At 40.1% G+C, this 21,880-nt stretch overlaps 2 protein-coding genes across 4 annotated transcripts in view; one reads left to right on the forward strand and one right to left on the reverse strand.

The window, feature by feature from the left end:
• LOC127517616 (cytosolic sulfotransferase 3) overlaps nucleotides 1-21,880 on the forward strand; it is a 139,124-nt gene that overhangs the window by 67,934 nt on the left and 49,310 nt on the right. The gene's annotated exons all lie outside the window — the stretch shown is intronic.
• Nucleotides 1-21,880, reverse strand: part of LOC127517592 (proline-rich transmembrane protein 3) — a 127,160-nt gene that overhangs the window by 5,351 nt on the left and 99,929 nt on the right. The window contains exons 2-3 of one of the 2 annotated variants that reach the window (XR_007931333.1): nucleotides 20,652-21,488; nucleotides 16,173-18,798 (exon numbers count right to left, since the gene is read on the reverse strand). The exons of the other annotated variant lie outside the window; for it this stretch is intronic. The gene's annotated coding sequence lies outside the window, so the exon portion shown is untranslated. Of the gene's footprint in view, nucleotides 1-16,172; nucleotides 18,799-20,651; nucleotides 21,489-21,880 lie in introns of those variants that run through there. 2 annotated transcript variants of the gene reach the window in all.

Genomic DNA, 21,880 nt, shown 5'->3' on the forward strand with positions numbered 1-21,880 from the left:
GCCTTGTCCCTTACACACAGAGATTTCTCCAGTTTCTCTGAATCTTTTGATGATGTTATGCATTGTAGATGATTAGATTTGCAAAGCCTTTGCAATTTGACGTTGAGGAACATTGTTTTCCACGGTCTTTTTACGCACTCTTTCACAGATTGGAGAGCCTATGCCCATCTTTACTTCTGAGAGACTCTGCCTCTCTAAGACATCCCTTTTATAGCTAATCATGTTACAGACCTGACATCAATTAACTTGCTTAGTTGCTAGATGTTCTCCCAGCTAACTCTCACTTTAACCGTGGGCATGGGGTACTTTTTATCCATGTGTGCACCAAACCCATCTGGTGGGTTTGCTGCCAAAAAGCTCTTTTTTTAGTTTCCTCTGACCATAGAAGCCGGTCCCGTTTGAAGTCATGTCTGACAACTGAATATGCTGGAGATTGTTTCTAGATCAGAGCAGAGGATTTTTCCTGAAACCCTCCCGAACAAATTGTGGGGATGTAGGTGCTGTTTGATATTTTTTTAGGCTTTCTGAGACTCAAGATTCAACTAATCTCTGCAATTCTCCGGCTGTGATCCTTGGAGAGTCTTTGGCCACTCAAACTTTCCTCCTCATCGCGCTGTCACGAATACGGCTCCCGCGGCTCCTCCTCCCGGCCGCCGGAGGGAGCCATCACCTGAGTTCTGAGTCACTTCCTTGTGGACTACGTTACCCATAGGCCCTCATTCCTGGGACTGATTGCACACACCTGCATTGCATCACACTCACACTATTTAAGACGCACACACGCATCCATACACTGCGAAGTCTTGATTTGCCCCGGTGATCACTACTGAGCGTTTTCTTGTGGACTGTTACCTTGCTATCGATTGGACTGTTTATCTTTTGTGAACCTCTGCCGCCTGCCTTGAACCTTGCCTGTTTCCTGGATTACGTTTGTCTGCTGCCTGCCCTGAACTCTGCCTGTTGTAAGTTTCTGTTTGTCTGCCGCCTGCCTCGACCCAAGCCTGTCCCTGTTACTGCTACTGTCTTGCCCTTGTCTGCCTTGTGCTTTGTTGTCACAATAAAGAAACTGCAAATGGATCCTCACGCTGTCAGCCCATCATTACACGCGCATTAGGACGATTTAGACACACGTCCTCTTCCAGGCAGATTTGTAACATCTTTACTTGATTGGAACTTCTTAATTATTGCCCTGATAGTGGAAATGGGGATTTTCAATGCTTTAGCTATTTTCTTACAGCCACTTTCTATTTTGTGAAGCTCAACAATCTTTTGCTGCACATCAGAACTATATTCTTTGGTTTTACTCATTGTGATGAATGATTAAGGAAAATTGGCTTTTGTGTTTCCTCATGTTTTTACTCCTGTGGAACAGGAAGTCATGGCTGGACAATTTCATGTTCATGATCACCCTGGTGTGCTAAAAAAAAAAAAAAAAATTAAATATGAATGGGAATATACTTCAGAGATATTTACAAATCAAAAATTCTAGGGGTGCCAATAATTGTGGCCAACATGTTTTGGAGAAAAACATTTATTTCATAATGTGATTTTCCCCCCACTTTCAATTCTTTTCCTTCAATAAAAGGTTAGATTTTTGCTAATTTTATTAATTAAAGATCAAAAGGATAAACAATGCTGATTTATTTTTATAGTCATCTTTGATCATATTTACCAAGGGTGCCAATAATTCTGACCACCACTGTATATTTGAAAATAGAATGCTCATAAACATAAGGTTAAAATACACTAAAGAACAATATGAATAGGTTCATACACTTCTAATCACCATTATTTACCATGGATTCGCTGTAGTAACACTAACTGGCCGGTCCACATTATACAGTGGTCCAATGGCCAGTCCGCCCCTGAATTGTACCATGGTTTTGTGGCAGAAATGTAGTATATTCAAATCAAATCTTATTATATTATTAATGTAGACATGCATTAAAAGAGTAATGGAATATAATTATAGTATTTTTTGTTATTAAGCTATAGCATTTGTGCATTTGTATTTATAGTAAAAAAATGTATTTAGGCTATGTTTTTCATAACATATACCATAGAAACCATATATTTACATTTTAACATGGTAGTGAGGTGCTATATACATGCGTGGTTTTACCTATGGTTATCATGATTTAAATGTATGATACTATGGATGACCAATGGTTAATTTTAATAAAAGTAGTTTAATAAAATCTTAACTCAAACAAAATTTTACTCTATGAGGTTGTTTTAATTTTTACAGATGTTACTGTTTTTGTTAATGAACATAAATATACATCTGCATCCCAACTCAAGCTACTGCTACTGTAACTCAACTCAAGCTGCTGTCAAATGTGCACTTCTAAGAGACAAAACACATTATATTATTAATATTGCAGCCTGCACTGCAAACTGTGCCTAAGATATACAAAGTCAGGAAACACAAACTATCAAACTATCAAAAATTAAGAAATTAGTTTTTCTATTAAGACATTTCTTTTGTTAAAGAAAAAAGTCTGAAAAGGAATTTTACTTAAGTTAATTCATGCATATTTTTATGTAGAAAAATATTTTATTCTTATAAATGTTTTGAATATTCTTCCTCAGATTTGAGAAATGTTCACCTGTTTGGCAAGTTTTTGTCATGTTCCAACAATAAAGACCTCTTTAAAACCACAAGTAACTGTCTGGTTTCTGGGTTCGTTAAAGTCAGCATCAAGTCAAAACTGACCCTGTTTATTTTCTTAATGCGTGTTACTGGTCTTATCGTGAATAATTCATACAGGCATACTTTTTCCTAACATTTTCATAACATTCATAACAGGTCAAAAAAACCTTGTAATCTTTAATCAAAATGTCACAACTTACTCGTCCTGTGATATGACTGAATCGTCTCCTTTGTCCTGCCCTATATTTTTTTCTTGTTCAATAAGCCATTTCACGCGCTAGGTCACAATACTGTAGTGTCATGAGTGGCTGCTGTAGGAATTGCACAACGGAGGGTATAAGGAATAATCCATGAAACTCAGGGGAAGTATAAACAATCATGCAAACTGAAACCAACAAAGGACTGAACAAACAGTGAGTTTAAATACAAGACAAACATAATGACTGACAGGTGATAATTATATATAACCATTAGGGCTGTGAATCTTTGGGTAGACAGCGAATCGATTCACGATTCATAGGTGTTTGATTCGATTCAAGAACAATTTTTTGCAAATTCAGAACAATTCGATTTGAGACGATTCGCATTAAAATTTGATGCGATTCAATTAATTTGATTCGATTCTGCATTTTTATATGCATTCATAGGGTTATTGAAATGCTTCCCTCAATTTCTTAGGGTGCAAATTACTCAGCGACCTTCAGGGGGGTCAGAGAGTGGGGCAAAAAAAAAAAAAAAAACTTTTCTCCATTGCTAATTTTAGTTCATGTTAGTTCTTAATGATGCTACATAACTTTATTTTAATAGCCTATAAAAATTGGCATTTGTAGAAATTTACATAAGTCAAAATTTTAAAAGGCTTTAAAAGTATTGTTAGTTCATGTGAACTATAGTGTAGGAAAGTGTTAATGGCTACACAACGTTATTAAAGTGTTACAATAAACATACTAATCCTTACATGGAGAGACTACCCTATCATGCACTTTCCCAACTAATCCTAAACTAAATTTTCTTCATGGAATAATAAGAAAAGCCCTCTTTGTTCTTTTTATACGGAACATTTTCCTTATGATGATTCTGAGAGAAAATGCACTGTTTGTCTACAGTTATGAACGCAACTTTAATGCACATCTGACTGATAGATAAACCACGCGCTCTTATTTGAGTGTTGTTAAGGTTATAGTTATTTCAGCAGTTTCCTTCGTACATTCAGTTTAACGACATTAATTTAAATTTCATTTATCATTCATTGGAACTGTGCATACTTATTTTAGACACTTACATTATGTGTTTGCTTCATCCATGCAATAAATGTGCGCCCTTGAATAAGCGGAGTTTTAATGTTAGGCTGCTTCAACTACGGACGGAGCACGAGTGCAATCCAGGGAAAGGCACAGAGCTGAGAGGGCGCGAATGACGGTGCACAACGTCTCCATTAATTTGCGCATGTAGTAATTTAATGTTTATATATTTTAAAGCACTGAATCGCTATCGAATCACGATTAATCCGATTCTTAGCATTTTACATCGATTATTGACTGAAATTAACGATTCACGATAAAAAAAAACATGCAAAACGATGCATCGAGAAAATGAGTGAATCGTTACACCACTAATAACCATAGAAACAAACAAGGAGATATTCAGTAACCAAGAAAACCAAAACTGGAGCAGAGTAACAGGAACTAAACAAAACAGAATATAAAAGTCCATAACCGTGACAGTACTCCCCCCTCCCAGAAGACACATCTTCGCGCAGTAACAAGTGCACCTGAGGAGGGAGGAAGAGGGCTTTGGAGGAGGGTGCGGAACTTGTGATGGGCAGGGAAGAGGAAGAATCGATGGAGACAGACACCATAGTGGAGCTGGCAGTGGAAGGAGCCAGGGTGGAGCTTTGGCAGAATGCCCAGGCAGAACCCGGAAAGCAACTGACGGAGGTGAAACCAGGGTGTGTGAAGTATCTGGCGGAGCAGAGAGGCCGACAAACCAGTTCGACATCCATGGCCCGGAAGCATAAGGTGGAGCTGCTGGCTCAGGACCAAGGTCGAGACGTGGGCTCGGCAGTCTGGAGTGATGATGGAGGGAGTGAGAATGAAGGGGAAGCCAGAGGGAAGGAAAAGCCCGGTGGAGCCGAAGGGGTGGAGGATCAAGGCATAGCCGGATACATGGATGTCTGTGGCAGAGGCAGAGTGACAACTGACTAAGGCTGAGCTGGAGGGACGAGGGAGACAGGGAGTCCTACAGGGAGTCCTACAGCTGACGGACCACGATGAAGACAAGGGAGCACAGAGCCAGTGTGGATCCAACGGGCTGACAGGCAGAGGACTCAGCATTATGCCAAGCTGGTGGAGGGGCAGAGCCAAGGAACTGGACCACGATCCTAAGGATCCAGGGGACTGGACGTAACCAGTGTAGGAGTTGAGGGTGAACCAGACAAATGAATCTTCCAAATGATTCGTTCAAACATAATTCCATACAAAACTCATCTCAACACTCCAGATCCCAAATCAACATGCGGGACCCAAAATCAGAGAATCTGTCATTTGTGCTTCCATTCAGTCTACAAAACCCCCAGCTAAGTACTTTATGGCCTTGCAAGCTTGTAAAAGTTGAGTCTAGCTGAGTCAAGTCAAGTCACCTTTATTTATATAGCGCTTTTTACAATGTAGATTGTGTCAAAGCAGCTTTACATTGATAACTGGTACATTGTTTGGCTGCACAGCAGCTCTTAAAGAATAGTGTCAATGCAGGCAGATCAAAGCACTGTTGAAATCAAATGAAGGAGATGTCAACCTTAAGCAGTTTGTAAAAGATGGATTAGTTTGAAGAGGGCACAGCGTGATCCCCACCAAGATAACAGCAGAGATTGTTTGATCTCCGAAATGTAGATACAAAACAGGCCTTATTTTTCTGAGTGACCTCTGAGTGAACCAGAGTTATATACCACAAAAAACCCCACAAAGACTCTTTTATATAAAACAATTCTAAACGAACTTGTAATCAAACATCGTTCAACAGCATAATTCTATATTATGTCTAAAACCTATACTTGTGACTATTATGCTCAGATCACTGATGAATTACAATTCATGTAATTGTTATAACTTTTGAATGGTTGATTGAAAGTGTGCCTTGTTTGGTATGAGTGTAAATCTCTGTTCATAACTTAAATTTTGGCTTGAATGAAATCTGTGTAAAATGTATCGTATTCTTTTATAGAAATCATGTCTAAACTGTACTCTCCCGCACTCTCTGCTAATAGCAGGAAAGTTAAGAGACCACAGATAACATTTAATATATGATCAGGGGAGGAGAAAAGCCACCTCTGAATCAAAGACGATACCTGATTGGTCAGAACTCCTCAAAGAGGTTGGACCAACACCTCAGTTTAAATATTCAGTACATGAAGACAATTCAGACAATTCGGTAGATCAAGAAGACAGAACAGACGATGAAGACAAGACAAAGGCAGATCAAGATCAGATGAAAATAAGAACAAACAACTTCATTCAAGCCATCCAACTACTCTCGTCTCACTCACTTACTTTCCTTTCTTTTACTTAGTTTCCTTTCTTTTCCGTTGAGAGTCTCGCTTCTAAGTTAAGTTTTGCCACAAAGTTTAATCAACGACTCTACAGTCTTTGCCCACCTTAAAACTACAAACTTCAGCCATGAGAGCACTCCTCCGCCAGCACACCAGAACGTGATTGGCTTCCCACGGCATCAATCCGGACACGAAAAGACCTGCAGCAAATCAAAAGAAACTGGGGAACACCTTTCTCCAAGCCAAGGACACCAACAAAGGAATCCCCATTTAAAGACACAAACGCAAGTACCTCCAGATTCTAGCTGAACTGGTGCATTGATATAAAGTCTAATAACCCCGCCCTAAGAAGCGATAGAAGGGTTAAATTAATGATTGATGGTTCGTTCAGATCAGGTCTTATGAAGTGCATATATTGCTAGGAACTTGATTTCATCATTTCACTCTCTTAAAACTCATTCTTTCCTCACTTCATTTCTTTCTGAAATTTGTGTGTGCATGTGTTAGATATTAGTTTATGTGTTAGAATAATCAATAAAGTCTCATTTATATTTTTAAAGAGAAGTGTCTTGTGTTATGTGCTTACGAATTTAATGTCTTAAACTGCCGATCTATGATACCTTGCTAATAAATAGTGTTTTCACGATATTCACGATATTCCTATCCATTACAGAGCTTATAGTTACAGCCCGTGTAAATGAACGCTCAACAAATCAGTTGCTCGGTCATAAAATAAGTGACTCTTTTAAAATTCCCTATAAATTAATTAATAATTTCTTTTGAGCTCGTCTGCTACACCAGCAAAGGAGATGGTGCCAGGAAGTCGGGCAAGGATATCTGAGGAGGAAAATTTCCAGATGGGACTGGAGCATCCAGACAGCTGGATGGGACCAGCAGAGAAGGCAAAGATTCGAGAGTGGGGACTCGGGAGGGAACTGGATCCGCAGACCACAGATCTATTAGGCAGAGGTCTGCTTCTGGCTCTGGGATGGACTAGGCAGCTTGCATTGACTCTAGGACAACCCTATAGGAACACGAGGCCTATCACAGCATCCATATATATAAAGTCAACAGTATTATCAGCAGCTTATTGCATTGCCCAGGAGCTAATTAGATCGCGCTGCTCAGGAGCTTATTAAACCACACTGCTCAGGAGCTAATTAAACTGCGAATTCAGCAGGCAAAACTGCACGTAGTACACAATGCCATGACGTTCTACACAATGACATGACGTACTATGCGTTGTACATCATGGCGTAGTGTAGAACGTCATGGCATTGTGTACTATGTCGCAGAAGTTAATGCTTTTTGGACATACGTCGAATGTGTATGACTGTCGCGCCGGAAGCTCGTTATTTTACTTTATAAAGTTTTAAATAAGGATACTTACACAAATGCATCCATTCGCTTCAGAAGGCCTTTATTAACCCCCTGGAGTCGTATGGATTCGTTTTTTTATGGATGGATGCATTTTTTTCTGTCTTCAGAATTTGGGCTACCATTCACAACCATTATAAACCTTGGAGGACTAAGGATATTTTTTAAATATATCTCTGATTGTGTTCGTCTGAAAGAAGATACACCTAGGATGACTTGAGGGTAAGTAAATCATGGAATAATTTTCTTTTTTGGGTGAACTATCGCTTTAAGGGTATCCGTGCTGCTTAGGCTTATCTAGTTGTTTTCAATTAAATGCTTGTGCTATGCGATCATTTGGGCAATGTGCGTTACTTATCTATTGTTTTTGGCAACATGCTTGTCGCTGCAAGTTGCAGTTGTATGGAGCCTATACGGCACAGATTCGATCAGCTTTGTGGTGATGGACGGAATGACGATTCATGGTGCAGGCAAATCGGGTCTGCTGTGGGGCAGCTCTAAAAAGATGACGTGTTTATATGCTAATGTCACAACAGGTAGTCGGAGCTATTGCTGCAAGGGTGTATGCTTCTCCGGCCGGACTACCGCTGGTTTTGATACTAGTTCTGTGATTTTACAAAATGCTTGTTGTATCAGATTTTGCTGCTGCTAGTTGGAGCTGTTGCTGCAGGGTGTATGCTTCCCCAACCAGACTACTACTAGTTTAATACTAGTTCTGTGATTATACAACATGCTTGTTGTATCAGATTTTGTTTCCACTAGGGGTGTAAGCAGTGTTGGGTAAGTTACTTAAAAAAAGTTATTAATTACTAATTACTAATTAAATCATCAATGTTGTATTTAAAATACTTTTCTAATTACTATGTCTGAAAAGTCATTTAATTACTCAATAAGTAACTTATTACTAATTATAGATTAATCCTTATTAAAGCTTTTCTTTTGTTGTTTGATTATCATTTATAATACAGACAGCCAATAGTAGACAGTAGCATGTTTTAAAGACTGCTGTCACTAAGACCTAATGGACAGAGACAATATGCTGTTGCACATGCTGTTCACATTCACATAACCAAGACGGGCATTTTGACATAACTGTGTGTGTATTTGAACGTTTATGTGTAATAAACCGCGAAAATTTGACACTCGCGAGAGGCGGCTATGTGTGTGCGCTTTGGCTGAGAGCGCACTGACTGAAGACCATCTCTCAGAGAGTGCGCGCAGTTTTTTCTCTCTAGGACATAGCTTACATTTTACCGTAATGTTCTTGCCTACCTGTGTCAAAAAAGTGAAGTAATTGGAATATTTCTATTCTGCAAAACAGCCACTCGCTTCTGCCGACATCTTCAGACAGCGACTACGCAGCCAACTGGTGCGAACTCACACGCAACTGCACTACAGCTAACGATTTTAAAGAGGCAGTGTTCACTTTTACCTTTAGACAACAAATTTAGATTTTAAATTCAGTATTGATTTAAACAGAACTGTTGAACTAATTTACAGTATGTAACGCAAGTAGATTATAAGTAACTAATTAAATTACCTAAAAATGAACAGTAATCCCTTACTTTTTCAGTGGATAAGTAATTTAATTACAGTAACACTGGGTGTAAGCTTCCCCCAATAGACTCGTTGCAAATATGTCCTTGCTTGCTTTAGAAGATTGGATCTAAAGTGCTCAACATTTGCCGCTAGCATCAGGATGTTATTAACAATTCTATCAGAGAGAAAAAAATCTGATTTTCGCTGTCAGTTTGTGTTTAGGGGATATCAGCTTATGGTTTTGTTTTGGGGGAAAATGGCTATAGTGGTCCTGACAGAAATCAAGTGTAGCCTTAGTTCTGGCAGGCAACGTCAGTCAAGGTTGCATCAGCTGAATCCCTCCTCAATTCCTAGCTCCTCCTCTCATCCGGTCAGGACTTGGCTTCTGATTCCCCTTCAACTCAGACTAATTCTTGAATTATGTTATACACTAAATTATTGAACATCTTATCTTCGTTGGTTCGCTGGAGGTCTTTTTGCACCTGGAGTGACATCTTGTGCAGCCAATCAGTTGGTATGTTGGTGGATGAATGGAGTGGAGTCTCGTGGCTGAAGTTTAAGGCGAGCAAAGACTATAGAGTCGTGGACTGTGGCTTTGAGGCAAAAACTTGACTTAGAAAATGAGAATCTCAACAGAACAGAAAAGAAACCAAGTAAAAAAGAAAAGTAAAACAAGTGAGATGAGTAGTTAGGTGGCTTACATGACGCTGTTTGGTCTACATGACGCGGTTTGGTCTTCATAACCCAATGAGAGACTGCTCTCATTAGAGTTACTAATGATTTGCTCTTATCATCAGATCGTGGTTGTATCTCTCTATTAGTGTTACTGGATCTTAGTGCTGCATTTGACACTATTGATCACAATATTCTTTTAAATAGACTCGAAAATTATGTTGGCATTAGTGGAATTGCACTGTCATGGTTTAAATCATACTTATCTGACCGTTATCAGTTTGTAGTAGTAAACGAAGAGATGTCATATCGATCACAAGTTCAATATGGAGTATTGCAAGGCTCAGTACTAGGACTGTTGCTGTTCACTCTGTACATGCTACCCTTGGGAGAAATCTTTCATTTGAAGGCCATGCTTCTAGCATCTGTAAAACCGCATTCTTCCATCTTAAAAATATACCTAAACTACGACATATGCTCTCAATGACAAATGCAGAACAGTTAGTTCATGCGTTCATGACCTCAAGGCTAGATTACTGTAACGCTCTACTGGGTGGTTGTTCTGCTCGCCTGTTAAACAAACTACAGCTCATACAAAATGCAGCAGCTAGAGTTCTTACTAGAACTAGGAAGTATGACCATATTAGCCCAGTTCTGTCAACACTGCATTGGCTTCCTGTTAAACATCGTTTAGATTTTAAAATCGGGCTAATTACTTACAAAGCACTAAATGGTTTAGCTCCCCAATACCTGAGCGAGCTCTTAATGCATTATAGTCCTTCACGTCTATTGCGATCTCAGAATTCAGGCCAGCTGATAATTCCTAGAATATCAAAATCAACTGCAGGCGGTAGATCCTTCTCCTATTTGGCACCTAAACTCTGGAACAATCTTCCTAGCATTGTTCGGGAAGCAGACACACTCTGTCAGTTTAAATCTAGACTAAAAACGCATCTCTTTAACCTGGCATACACATAACACATTATCAATTTATTTTTTTCAAATCCGTTAAAGGATTATTAGGCTGCATAAATTAGGTCAGCCGGAACCGGGAACACTTCCTATAACACCAGATGTACTCATTACATCAGAAGAAGAATGGCATCTACGCTAATATTAGTCTTTCTGTTTATCCCGAGGTTTACCGTAGTCAACCGGATCCAGGCCGTATCCAGGTGAGATTGAGGACCTACGCCTTGACACGACCACAACGCACCCCTGAAGTGTCAGCAGAGATTGAGTCAACTAGATCATCCATTGTGAAGGCCTCATCGACACGACAGTCAGTGGCACAGTTCCTCAACAAACCATCCATACCGGCGTGATGAATACGATTGATTGAACTGGATTGAACTGGAATAAATACTTTGAATGTTGTGATCCTATCGGGCTTATGATAGCTACCTGAATCGTAACAAAGCACTGTTTGCCAGAGGAGAACTGGCCCCCCGACTAAGCCTGGTTTCTCCCAAGGTTTTTTTCTCCATTTTAACACCTATTTGCCACCTATTTGCCACCTGTTTGCCACCTGATGTCACCTGTTGGAGTTTGGGTTCCTTGCTGCTGTCGCCTTTGGCTTGCTTAGTTGGGGACACTTGACATTTGACATTTGATATTCAACAGTGCTTTGCATCTGCCTACATTGACAGCATTTTGTTTAAGAGCTGCTGTGCAGCCAAAATTATATACCATTTATCACTGTAAAGCTGCTTTGACACAATCTGCATTGTAAAAACCGCTATATAAATAAAGGTGACTTGACTTGACTTCATAACCCATTCAAAACCCAACCTCTGTCATAACCCATTTTACCAGTCTTAACCCGTAGTCTTAACCTAATGCTTTGTTTAAACTCAGATGTTTATCCAACCCTTGGAGGATTTTTAGTTCGGGGCGTAGCTGTTTCTCCTCCTCACATAAATTACAGTTGTCTTTTATTAGTCACATGGTCTATAATTCTCTAATTTTTCATTTTGTGATGATCTGATCAATTTTGATAGTCTGTGGGTTTTAGACAGGATCTCAGTCCTGCATTCAAGAGTGGGTCTCATGATTTTCCTTGTGAGACTCAAGCCATCTCCAAACCCATTAGTCTTGGTTAAACTGCCTAACAGCTGACAGTGTTCTTCCTTTAGTTGGGATTACTTAGCTGTGGAGGAGTAAGTTTTCAGACTGAATGGCACCTGAAATGACAGGATCTTCTGATTTTATGGTCCTGGGTGTTTACTCTGACTGCTTCTTGGTCAGTTTGAATAAATCATTGCTATCTGATTTGCTCTCAGTTCCTACTATATCAACAGGTAAGTTTGCAGTTTTCAAACAGTCTTACAACACGATGATGTACACAAGAGGCGATCTACGATCACTATAGAATATAGAAGGATAATCTCTTTAGAATAACAGGAACAAAAATAGGTCTTCACAAGAGATAATCTTAGAAACAGGAAACATAAATACTTCAGCCAGAATGGCTATAGTCCAACATTTTTAAAGGGGGGTATAATGCTATCTCATGCATTCTGACTTATTTACACTGTTAAAGAGTTGGATTATCATGCCAAACATGGCCAAAGTTTCAAAACACGAGTTGGACGTATGACAGAGTATTTCTGTGCCAAAAATACTCCTCCAAATCCTCACGAATTTCGGGGGGGTTTTTTCGAGCATGGGCCTGAGTGACGTAAACGGGGCGGAATTCCTTGTACGGGCACTTCTTCCGGAAGGGCACGCACGCACACGTCGACCAGAGAGAGAGCAAGAGCACGCCCATCAACGCGCGTTCGGCTTTACGGAAGTCGTCGGCAGCGCTGCACAGGTCACAGGACTTCACAAAATCAACAATGTTACCAAAGAAGTGTGTTTTTGGTTGTGAGGGAAAGATAGCCTTGCTTCCCAAAGAACCCAGCGTTAATTGGAGCTAAGAGTTTTGTTTTCATGCATTACATTGATGTACTCTCGATATTTGTCATTAAAATAACCATAGAAACTGATAGTTGCAATCGCGTTTTTTATTGGTTAAAATGAATGGAGAATATCTTGTGTTTTTCCGTGGCTGTTCGAGCCCTCGGGATCGGCGCTTATGGTTTCATAAACAAAGCTCAGTTCTATGCTGGATTTACAGATCGTTTGAAACTTAAAAGATGGAGCGGTCATTGTGGTAATGATCCCGGTTATGAGTCGGAACCGCAGGTGGTGAGTAAAACTGCTTCAAATGTCTGTTTTGTTGGCAATAGGCGCCTAAGTGCATATAATGTAAACAATACAAACGTAGTGAATTTATAAATTCATTATTCATCATTTACTATACGCTATATTTAATATAGTGATTCAAAAGTTATCCATGGATAACGCAATGGTGTATTGTGTGTGTTTAAATATATCTGTTTAACAGACCATTGATAGCTTGCAGCCGATCTCTACGCAAAAGCTGCACGTGCTTGTGACAGCTCGTCGCTCTATCTCCGCTCACAACGACACGCCTCCAGGCACTCGGCTGTTTTCGGAAAGACTCGGTACAGCGTATGTATCTTTTATAAATATGATAAAACTAAAGACTTTTTCGGCGATATGAAGGATGCTATACTACTCTATAGTACTTAAGATTAACATGATAATTATTTGATCCCCTGCTGATTTTGTAAGTTTGACCACTTACAAAGAAATGAAGGGTCTATAATTTTTTATGGTAGGTTTATTTTAACGGATAGAGACAGAATATCAACCAAAAAAAACACATTATATAAATGTTTTAAATTGATTTGCATTGCAGTGAGTGAAATAAGTATTTGATCCCCTACCAACCAGCAAGAATTCTGGCTCCCACAGATTGGTTATGTGCCCAAGTGGAACACAGATTAGTCCTGTCACTCTAAGAAAGTACTCCTAATGTCATCTTGTTACGAGTATAAAAGAAACCATTCCACAGAATCTGTATCTTCCATTCCAACCTCCACCACCATGGGCAAGACCAAAGAGCTGTTAAAGGACGTCAGGAACAAGACTGTAGACCTTCACAAGGCTGGAATGGGCTACAAGACCATCAGCAAGAAGCTTGGTGAGAAGGACACAACTGTTGGTGCGATTATTCAGAAATGGAAGAAATACAAAATAACCATCAATCGCCCTCTGTCTGGTGCTGCATGCAAGATCTCGCCTTATGAGGAAAGGATGGTCATGAGAAAGGTGAGAGATCAGCCCAGAACTTCACAGGAGGAGCTTGTTAACAATTTCAAGGCAGTTAGGACCAGCAGTCACCACGCAAACCATTGATAACACACTACATTGCAATGGATTGAAATCCTGCAGTGCCCGCAAGGTCCCCCTGCTCAAGAAGGCACATGGACAAGCCCGTCTGAACATCTAAATGATTCAGAGAAGGCTTGGGAGAAAGTGCTGTGGTTACATGAGACCAAAATTGAGCTCTTTGACATCAACTCGACTCGCTGTGTTTGGAGGGAGAGAAATGCTGACTATGACCCCAAGAACACCATCCCTACAGTCAAGCATGGAGGTGGAAACATGCTTTGGGGCTGTTTCTCTGCTAAGGGTACAGAATGACTTCACCGCATTGAGGGGCCGACGGGCGGGGCCATGTACTGTAAAATTCTGGATGAGAACCTCCTTCCCTCTGCCAGAACAATGAAGATAGGTCATGGGTGGGTCTTCCAGCATGACAATGACCCAAAATATACCACCAAAGCAACAAAGGAGTGGCTCAAGAAGAAGCACATTAAGGTCATGGAATGGCCTAGCCAGTCTCCAGACCTTAATTCTATAGAAAATCTGTAGAGGGAGCTGAAACTTCAAGTTGCCAAATGACAGCCAAGACACCTTAAGGATTTAGAGAGGATCTGTAAAGAGGAGTGGACTAAAATCCCTCCTGTGATTTGTGTGCAAACCTGGTGACCAACTACAAGAAATGTCTTACCTCTGTGCTTGCCAACAAGACTTTCTCCACCAAGTTTTGCTTGGGGATCAAATACTTATTTCACTCACTGAAATGCAAATCAATTTATAACATTTGTACAGTGTTTTTTTTTTTTTTTTATGGATTTTTTGCTTGATATTCTGTCTATCCGTTAAAATAAACCTACCATAAAAATTATAGACCCTTCATTTCTTTGTAAGTGGTCAAACTTACAAAATCAGCAGGGGATCAAATAATTATTTTCCCCACTATATATACTTTTCAAAAGTCACTTTATGATGTTTTATTAACAAAGTTCGGGAGGAACACATTCAAATGATCTAACTAATAATCACATCACTCCAACCAGCAGTCATCAATCAGCAATCAACATGTCTACCCAATCAGCATGAGTGGAGACCTATATATATATATATATATATATATATACGCAGTCGACTCACCTATGTTTTTTGACAGTTTTCAGCATCCCTCCACCACCCCGTCTCCTCACACTCACCTGGTTACTTTCCAAAACCCAAAATACAGGGGAAGTACTCTGGGTTTGGGCCAAATACCGAGCTCGGAGCCCTCTCCTCGGACAGCACACCAAATACGCATATTATTACTATCTGATATGCATACTATTAACTATCTGATTATTTGTAAGTGTGAACTCATGAAACTTCCCTTCGAGAGAGATCTTTGTAACACAGGTGAGTGCCGACAATGGTAAGTATATTCCACATGAAGTTCCCTGAGCTGGAGCAATGAGCAAATCCGAGAACAACAGGTCAGTATTAGTTACAGTAGGTCCTTTTACTTGAGACACAGTGCAAATGGTGAGTCCTAGGAACTTGAACGAAAGCCAGACATCGATTGAATGTAGATCTGTGGTTTAAGTAGGAGTCCAAACGCTACCGCGAAGGGCAACAGGTGTCTCATTAGAACTCTGGTGAGCATATGCAGGTGAATGACTGTGATGGAGAGCCTGGTGCACTCGTGAAAGTACCGTCCACGGACCGCTCCTGTGGGACAGCGATCCCGACATCTGGATCTGCCTCTACTTTGGGGTGCTGGGAGATTAAAATGTGTAGCACAGTGTTGCCAGATTGGAAATATCCAAGTATCGTACCAGAAGCTTAAAATTAACCTATTTGGAAGAAAATTATTGTACACGAGTCAAACGTACAGAATACAGCTATTTATCTAGACCAGGGGTTCCCAACCACATTCCTGGAGGCCCCCCAACACTGCATGTTTTCCATGTCTCCTTAATCAAACACTCCTGATTCAGATCATCAGCTCATTAGTAGAGACTCCAAGACCCTGAAATGGGTATGTCAGACATAAGGATATATACAAAATATGCAGTGTTGGGGGGCATCCAGGAACGTGGTTGGGAACCACTGGTCTAGACCAACAACTTTTTGACATGACCTACAAATTACCACAATAGATAAATAAGGCGTACCTTAGTGGGAAGGTCCAAACTCCACCTGAGTCGCTGTCATCAGAAGCCTGCGTGTTGCCAGATGCTGAGGGGGTCCTTTTGCTGTACAAATTTGATGCCGTCAGGTTTGATGCCAATCTGTCAGGGTGGCTGCTGGAATCTTAGCCTGCTGGACACGCTGCATCACTTTTACACCCAAGTACAGCGTGTTTTGTGGTCGGAGCTACGCAGTACATGGAGTACGCAGAACATTGTCTCTGTCCATGAGGGTGAGAAGGAGATCTGTGTAGGTTTCACAGACCTTGGTCTTCATTGAAGTAATCACCACCTTTTCACTTTGAAAATATTGATTAAGGTCTGTGAATTTAGGTAGCACCCACTCTAGAAAATAGCAGTACAGGCGAAGAGACTCATCATTAAGGGAGCGAAAAATATTCTCCGCAGCGGTCAATCTGGCCTCGAACCACTGGTCAGTAAAAAAAAGCCGGAGGGCATTCCACTGGGCGGACACACATTTCACAACTTCGCTCAATGACAGCCATCTGGTCTGGGAGGGCTTCAGTAGTTTGTGGGGTTCAACATGGCAAAAATCTTGAAATTCTCGGAGCTGTGCGAGATGTTTTGCACTGTTTTTGAAATATCCATTAATGTCTCTGGTAGAGGTCTGCGCAGGACTGTTTTTTTCGTCCCGCTCCCGCAATGGTTCTATTCCGCACGAACCCGCTCCCGCCTTAAATGCACTCTGTGTTCATCCACTATCCGCATATAGTGATTTTCTTCCCGACCCGATGGGTCCCGCTAAAGATCGTTTCCAGAATCTCGCGTTAAACTTCCCCTAAAGAAAGAGAGTGATTGGGGATAACAAATATAAAATGTTGCATATATACAAGATTTTTTATTTGTCTATGATGCTGTCAACACCCTAAAAAATGCAGTGAAAAAAATGTTGGCTTACTAGCTATACTGCAAAATGAAATCTTTTTTAACATCCACGCAAGAACAGAATGACGCTGACTGACGACCGTTTCAGAACGTCTCTCCTCCAAAATCCGATCGCAAAGGTTGAATGTTCTCTGAAGGTGCACTCGCGCAGACCTCTAATGCAAAGAACATATATTGCCAGGTTTCTCAGGACAGAGAACTGGTGACTGTGTGAACGTCACCAGTGCAGAAAGATTTGTTCACTTCAAGTTCAAGCACAGATGCGCGGATGTCAAAGCATCTCGGGAGTGACCGGGTTATTGTCAGACCGCCCGCTCCCGCCTAATGCACACTATAGTTACCGACCGCAATCCGCCTTTCATTCAAAATTTAATCCCGCTCAGCAAGAAATCTTATCGGGTCCCGCGGTTCCCGCAGGAGCGCCGCAGGAATGCAGACCTCTAGTCTCTGGCTAAATCCTCGCACCTGCAAGGGAGCTGCTTGCATGCTTCACTCGCACCGAGGTGCAACGAGTGGCCCACATACCGCTGCACTGTGATGTCCAGCAGATCATTTCTAAGGCGGCTGGAGACAGAATTGTGTTTTCCCATCATTGTATTGCAGTTATCCGATCCGAACCCCACTATGTTTTCAATCGGTACATCTGCATCGGTGAATGATTTCATCATCTCGGTGTAAAGCCTTTTTGCAGTGGCCCCCTCATAGAATAGATCTGCACCAGTTTCCAGAAATGGGTCTGAATCCTGTTTGTGCCCTCGTCGAAAAAAGAAACAACGACACAAAGCGTTTTCACATTCCCGATGTCTGGTGACTCGTCAATCAAAACGCTGAATTTTTTCCTTTTCAGGATTTCGGTTAGACTCTCAAAGTAACAGTCTCCAATGACATGCTTGGTTATAGCAGTTGTCTTTGTGTGACCAAGGCTCATGTGCTGAGCTGTTTTCGAATCTTTGAATATATCTTTTAAGACGTCGACCAAATGATCCGAGGACCTCAATGCTATGTTGTGCTCTGCCATGAACCATGTTAGCTTTATCTCTGTATTTTTCACTGATGTATCTAGCTGTTCTCTCTCCAACGGTTTGTGTAGCAAATGGGCTATGGACCTTTGAGCTGGGGCTAGATTTTTCTTTTGGTCCTAATGTTTCTTTAACTTTTTGTGATTTTTTCAAAACAGTCATCTCAGCCTCCATGTGCACGTTACAACACCGGCAGAAGGCTTTGGTGTCATGGCCTGAAACAGTTCTTAACCATCCTGCAAAACTGGGGTCCTTTTCCCACTCAGTTCTGTATGTTTGCTGTTGGTGCTAACTTTTAGGCTGCTCCATAGGCTCTGCCTTGCTCTTCGCCTCTCCCCTGTCTTCACCTTCCTTTTCAGCACTCATTTTCTAAGTATACTAATAGCACAAGTAATAGTTTTTTTCATCCTTCAGACAAATAATTCATACCTTTAGTGTTCTTTATATCAGTCACTGTTCTTTTAGTTCCTGGTTCCATTAATTGGTCATTGGGTAGTTTTGCTGATCTTGTTGACTGTGAAGTGCTTTTTGGCTGTGAATGGTTGGAAATAACAATGTCCACTCCCAGTGACGGTGCCTCTAGTTGTAGACTGGTTTTGCTTGTATTAAGAGAGGTGGTTTCAATATATGATCGTAAAGTGGTAAACTGTCTTTTTGGCTGAATTTTAGCTGGAGTGGTTGTCCCCAAACTACCTGATAAACAAAAGAAAACATCAAACAGTTTTTCTCTAGTTTCTGTTAAAGCATTATTATAAATAAAAACAATGAATTTACATATAGTATAAATATTTACATCTACCCATATATATACAGGTGCTGGTCATATAATTAGAATATCATCAAAAAGTTCATTTTTTTATTATAAATTATTTTTAAAAATGAAACTTTCATATATTCTAGATTCCCTACATGTAAAGTAAAACATTTCAAAAGTTTTTTTTTTTTTAATTTTGATGATTAGAGCGTACAGCTCATGAAAGTCCAAAATCCAGTATTTCAAAATATTAGAATATTTCCTAAGATCAATCAAAAAATGGATTTGCAAAACAGAAAAGTTCAAGTTCTTTAAAGTATGTTCTTTTGTGCACTCAATACTTGATCGGCAGGACATATTACAGCAAATGACTTGATCCTAGCACAAATTACTGCATCAGTGAAGTGTGGCATGGAAGTGATCAGCCTGTGGCACTGCTGAGGCACTATTGAGCCTTCAGATCATCTGTATATTGTTGGATCGACTGTTTCTCATCTTTCTCTTGAAAATATCCCATAGATTCAGGTCAGGCATATTGGCTGGCCAATAAAGCACAGTAATATCATGGTCAGCAAACCACTTGGAAGTGGTTTTTGCACTGTGGGCAGATGCTAAAGTCCTGCTGGAAAAGGAAATCAGCATCTCCATAAAGCTTGTCAGCAGATGGAAGCATAAAGTGCTCCAAAATCTCCTGGAAGATGGCTGCATTGACTTTGCACTTGATAAAACACAATGGACCAACACCAGCAGACGTCACGGCCCCCCCAAATCATTATTGACTTCAGAAACTTCACAGTAGACTTCAAGCAGCTTGGATTCTGTGCCTCTCCAGTCTTCCTTCAGACTCTGGGACCATGATTTCAACATGAAATGCAAAATTTACTTTTATCTGAAAAGAGGACTTTCGACCACTGTTCACTGTCCAGTTCTTTTTCTCCTTAGCCCAGGTAAGATGCTTCTGACGTTGTCTCTGGTTCAGAAGTGGCTTGGTAGTCCTTTTCCTGAAGATGTCTGAGTGTGGTGACTCTTGATGCGCTGACTCCGGCTTCATTCTACTCATTATGAAGCTCTCCCAAGTGTTTGAATCGGCTTTACTTGACAGTATTCTCAAGCTTGCGGTCATCCCTGTTGCTTGTGCACCTTTGTCTACCCAATTTCTTCCTTCCAGTCAACTTTGCATTTAATATGCTTTGATACATCACTCTGTAAACAGCCACCCCATCCAGTAATGACCATCTGTGACTTACTCTCTTTGTGGAGGGTGTCAATGATTGTCTCCTGGACCATTGCCAAGTCAGCAGTCTTCCCCATTAGTGTGGTTTCAAAGAACAAAAGATACCCGGAATTTATACTGTAGGGATGGTCATTTAATGAAACTCAAATGTAAATATTCTAATATTTTGAGATACTGGATTTTGGACTTTCATTAGCTGTACGCTCTAATCAACAAATTAAAAAAAAAAAACTTTTGAAATGTTTTACTTTACATGTAGGGAATCTAGAATATATCAAAGTTTCATTTGTTAAAATAATTTACAATAAAAAAATGAACTTTTTCACGATATTCTAATTATATGACCAGCACCTGTATATATATATATATATATATATATATATATATACAGTATATAAACCATAATTTTGAAATATACTGTATATATAATTAACTATTTCGCTACAAATGTTGCTATAGAAACAAGTAAATGAGTAAAAAACAGAATCTCAGAGATGTCTTTTTTTTTGTAATCACAATTATTTATGTGAATGCAACATTACTTCATCTGTATTATACCTATTTCCAATCGAGTCCTGTTGCCGTCCAATTGTCTTATCCCATTGGAAGTGGATAGAAGCTTTTCATTAGGTGGTGCAGTTGCAGAAGGGCTGGTCTGCTGTGAAGGGTTGATTGTTGGATTTGTATGTACTGTGGCCAAACTAGCCAGCACACTACGATCAGTCTGAACTTGTGGTCTGTTCTGGGCATGCTCTTCGCCAAGAGATGCTATAGCCTCTGTTGATGACCTAACAAAGCCATTTTCTTCATCACCTGACCCAACTGATGACAAGTCTTTCTCTTTAAATTCAGCAACTGGGTCATCTGTCATCGTGTCTGTCTCATTAACAGTTTCTTTTTCTTTTCCAGCTGCATCTTGTGGTAGCATGACATTTTGAGTAGAACCTCTTTTGACTCTGTCTTTGTGTGATACTAAAAATTTACCTCTTGACCCAGTCTCAGTATGTGACGTTTTTGCTGAAAATACGTCCTCAGTATTTCTGCTTTCAATCCATTCATTTGAATCTCCAATTGACTTAATTAAACTTTTCCCATGGAAGCCACGAAGAAATGGTCTGACAACTAATGCAGCATTGGCAGTCAGTTTATGATCAGTTTTTTTGACAAGCACATAAGTCTGTTTTTTTTTAAACAATAGGAAAACAGGCTGTGATTTGAATGAGTAATCAGAGGAGAAAGGAAGTTTCCATGCACATGACTTATGAATGGATGAATTAGAGGCAGTAGAAGAAAGAGTTGGAGTAGAGGCACCATACTGACAATCTGCCCTACAGTGAAACTGCTATGGCTGTTTGTTGAAATAATATGCTCCCCCGTTTCTTCTCATTTCTTCTCCTGCAGAGAGAAACAAGTACATTAAAATTAAACTCACAGTGTTGAAAACATGCCATTCTCATTGGTGATTGATGAGCATTTGAGAGATAAATGCCTATATTGAATGAGAAAAATGTATAGACATACTTTGCACCTGGGCTTTTTAATTATTGGTCAAAGAATACATGATGGATAGATCTTTTGCTGTTGCTTTCCATCTTATCAGTTAGTTGTTGCAGCCTTAATTCAGTATACAGCATCCACATTTTCAGGATCAGAAAGAAACATAAAAAAGTAAAAAATTACTTAAAGCAATCACCATTGTCAACTATTTTAATTGCATACTATCATATTCTAAGTGTGTGTGTGTGTGTGTGTGTTTCAGGAGGAGGTGTGGCCTGCAATCTAGCCTG

This window comes from Ctenopharyngodon idella, chromosome 8 (genome assembly GCF_019924925.1).
Source record: "Ctenopharyngodon idella isolate HZGC_01 chromosome 8, HZGC01, whole genome shotgun sequence".
Lineage (NCBI taxonomy): Eukaryota > Metazoa > Chordata > Actinopteri > Cypriniformes > Xenocyprididae > Ctenopharyngodon > Ctenopharyngodon idella.